At 44.9% G+C, this 3,855-nt stretch overlaps 1 pseudogene; it reads left to right on the forward strand.

The window, feature by feature from the left end:
• Window positions 1-1,423: 1,423 nt before the first annotated feature.
• Window positions 1,424-2,922, forward strand: LOC148164192 (putative vomeronasal receptor-like protein 4; annotated as a pseudogene).
• Window positions 2,923-3,855: the final 933 nt, after the last annotated feature.

Raw genomic sequence — 3,855 nt, forward strand, 5'->3', positions numbered from 1 at the left:
ATTTTATTTATTTATTTAATTGACAGAGACAGCGAGAGAGGGAACACAAGCAGGGGGAGTGGGAGAGGGAGAAGCAGGCTTCCCGCCGAGCGGGGAGCCAGACGTGGGGCTCGATCCCAGGACCCTGGGATCACGACCTGAGCGGAAGGCAGATGCTTAACCGACTGAGCCCCCCAGGCGCCCCTGAAAGAGCAATTCTTATTCCAGCCTGAAAGTGTGACAATCAGCCTTGGACTGATAAAGATCAAATCACTTCTAGTATCGACCAGGTTGAGAGAAGAGACACAGGTCGCACTGACCCACTTGCCTGAGTCATTTCTCCGCACGTTCTTCCGCAGCTATGAAATGGCATAATGATCCTGTGTTTGAGTGACCACTCTTTTCTTCCCGAGGACGCCCCAACTCACTTTACGATATGCCCCCAGATTTGGGGATCCCTCCTTTATAAACTGCCCTTGTCCCCTGACAGCACCCAATTCCTGGTTATTGGCATTGCTAACCCCCTGGGGAGACATCAAACATCCTGAACGGATCCAGGTTCCGCATAGATCTCCTCCGATTCCGCAGTGGGGCTCAGACCTCCTATAAAGACCCTTGCAGGCAGCATTCCAAGGGCCCCCAGGCCCTGGCCAGGCTGCTGCAAGTCGTAGATCTGAGTTTGTGCTGCCCACAGGCTCCTGTCTGGAAGTCTTTGGCCGAAGGGCATTTAAAAGTTGGAATCTCTGCAGCTTAACTTGATCTCAAAAACTAGGAAAACTCACTGAAAACTATAAGCAGTGAACATACAGAAAATGTTTGGGGGTTTGAAAGACAACTCTGGAAATATTAAGGTGTATGTATCAGAGAGATAAAATTTGGAATCAGGAGGGGCGCCCGGGTGGCTCAGTGGGTTGAGTGCCTGACTCTTGATCTGGGCCCAGGTCGTGGTCTCAGAGTCCTGACATGCAGCACCGCTTCGGGCTCTGTGCTTGGTGTGAGCCTATTTATGATTCTCTCTCTCTCCCTCTGCCCTTCCCCTCCCCCACCCCCAAAAACTATCTGGAATCAGGAGACAAACCAGGAAGTTGTTACACTAATCAAACTGAGGATGTGATGGATGCTGAAAATAGAAGGGGCATGATGACAGATGAGACAGCCTAAATTTGTGAGCTATGAAAGACGCAGAAGCAAGAGGAGTAACTGAGTCTTTGTTGTGGGGTGTGGGGAGGTGGAGACGTTAAGAAAACCCAGATTTTTTTGGAGTTGGCTGATGGTAATATCATATGACGAAGTAGAAAACACAGGGTGACATCAGGTTGGGGGAATTTGGGGTTCATGTTAGCACATGCTGAGATTGAACATACGTTAGCTATATAAAGATCTGAACGGGCAGGTTGGTTTTGCTGGTATGGAGCACAGAAAAAAATCTTGGTTGCAAATTTAGCTTATTGTATGCTCATCCCCAAGACTGAATTTCAGGCTCATAGAATCACCCACAGCGAGTGCCCACAAGGACAGTAATAGAGTCCTTTGGACAAAACTCTGCTCCATTACATACATCATGAGCCGTGGCTCAGTGTCCCTGATACACCAGAAAAGCCCTCTGATACGCATTATTCTTTGCAGATGCATATCATCATTACTGTTGCTTTCTTCAAGAGGTGTTTGCTAGATCCAAAGATTTCCTGCCCATGAAGTAAGAGATGTTTCTGATGATTAGTATTAAACGAACAATATTCCTCTCTATAATTGGACCTGGCACGATGGGGAACGTCTTTGTTTTTGTGACTTACATGTGCATTTTCTTTGGGGACACCAAAAAGAAATCTATACATCTAATTCTCATCCACTTGGCTTTTACAAATATCATAATACTTTTTTCCAAGGTAACACTAAAAACAATACTATACGTCCGGTTTGAGACACTTCCCAGACGATACAGGCTGTAAAATGTTTGCGTACCTCGAGAGGCTGGCCCGGGGCCTCTCGATCTGCACCAGCAGCTTCCTCACTGTGGTCCAGGCCACCACCATCAGCCCCAGAGCCTCCGTGTGCGCCAGCTTCAGGACAGCATCCACATGGCCTATCCTTCCCTTTTCCCTCTTCTTTTGGATACTCAATTCCTTGCTCAGCATGAACTTATGCTATTACATGAAAAACATCAACAGCCTAAACGGGTCACAAATTGGTGAAAGTGAAGGCCACTGTGTTTTTCTACCAGCAAGCCAGACAACGAGGTGGGTTTTTCTCATTCTCATGGCCCTGCGAGATTTCCTGTTTCTGGGTCTCATGGGCTGGGCCAGTGTCTCCATGGTATGCGTTCTTCATAAGCACCACAAGCATGCCGGCTACCTGCAGAAACCCAAGGTTCTCTACCACAACCCCCCTGAGATAAGAGCCGCTCACAGTGTTCTCCTGCTGATGCTTTGTTTTCTTTTCTTTTATTGGCCAGATTGTATTATTTCTTTATATTTAAATTCTTTCTTTGATAATAAGTTCCTAATATTAAACATTCTAGAAGTCTTAAGCCTTGGTTATGTAATTCTCAGCCCGTTTGTCCTGATTCACAGAGATGGACATCTGCCTGAATGTTGGCACTCTCATTAAGACTTGAGAAAATGTACCGCGGTCACATACTGATTATATTGAATTGAAGCTATTTTGGAAACAGCCAATGCACGGACTTCAGACCCTCTGCCTTCTCCCTGAAAGCAGGAAATAAATCTTTTATATGAAAGATTCTCCCCCTGTATCAGGAAGTAAAAAGAAATTCTTGTCACCAGAGATGGAATCTTAAGAGCAGAGAAGGCTGTATAAACAACCCTAGTGTGTTTTTACTAATCCACTATCTCAGTCCAAATTCCACTTAGAATTCCTTACTCAGAAAAGCTCCCAAACATCTGTTTTCTTTATCCTGTCAATTCCTTACAAATGTATTGTTTCTTTGCCTAAAAATTATAAAAACCACCTGCCTTGGTCATTTCTTTTGTCTCCAGTTCTTTATTGGTCCTCCAGGGATATGTAATAAAACTTGGTGTTTTTTTCTCCTGTTAATCTGTCTCACATCAATTTAACTCTTAAACCAGCTGGAAGAGTTTGAAAGGTAGAGGAAGAAATTTTCCTTCCCCATAGTAGTGAAATTCCACCATATTCAGAGGTCCTCCCCCATCTTCAAGGAGAGAAGGATATACGAGGTCTGCACACCAGAGAAAAAGGAACCATGGGGGTCATCACAGAATTCTGCTCATATCCCTTATTATATAGTTCCCCTTTCTCTAGTTTATTTTTTTCAAATCAAATAATGTAAATCTCAAAATTTATTTTGGTGGCAGTGTTGGAAGCATGAGAGATAGGAAGTACCCTGTAATCACTTACTAATTTTACAGAAATGAATAAAGACCATTCGATGATTTACGAATTAGAATTCTGGACCCTGATTCTGACAATGTGATAAAGGTCAAATCTCTTTATGAATCTAATTAAATGGATTCTTCCCAAATGTTGGGCAGGTCATTGAGAGGATATGGCCACTGGCTGACTCATGAGGTGGACCCTGGCGACAGGAGCTCCTCACTCCTTCCCCTGTCCTTGGAATATGGGTTCTGTTAGCCTTCCCTGCTTCCAGAAGCCGCCCCAGGGACACAGCTTTGAGAGAGTGAGATGGTGTTACGACACCCTCTAGACACTATGTGACTGAACCCAGTTAGGACCTCTATATAAACTTCCAAGATTTGGCAGGCAGGCGCAGGGGTCTCCTTGTCTTCGGCCACCAAAGACAAGCCTAGTATATAAATTCTCTTGCTAATTAAAAGTGCTACCTACCAACCTGGAGAGGGTTGCCTCTGCCTTTTTCTTCAGTCTCTCCCTGCTGTCCTC

This window comes from Eumetopias jubatus, unplaced genomic scaffold (genome assembly GCF_037043125.1).
Source record: "Eumetopias jubatus isolate StellerSeaLion01/CBP00866 unplaced genomic scaffold, mEumJub1_p1.0 scaffold_6, whole genome shotgun sequence".
NCBI lineage: Eukaryota > Metazoa > Chordata > Mammalia > Carnivora > Otariidae > Eumetopias > Eumetopias jubatus.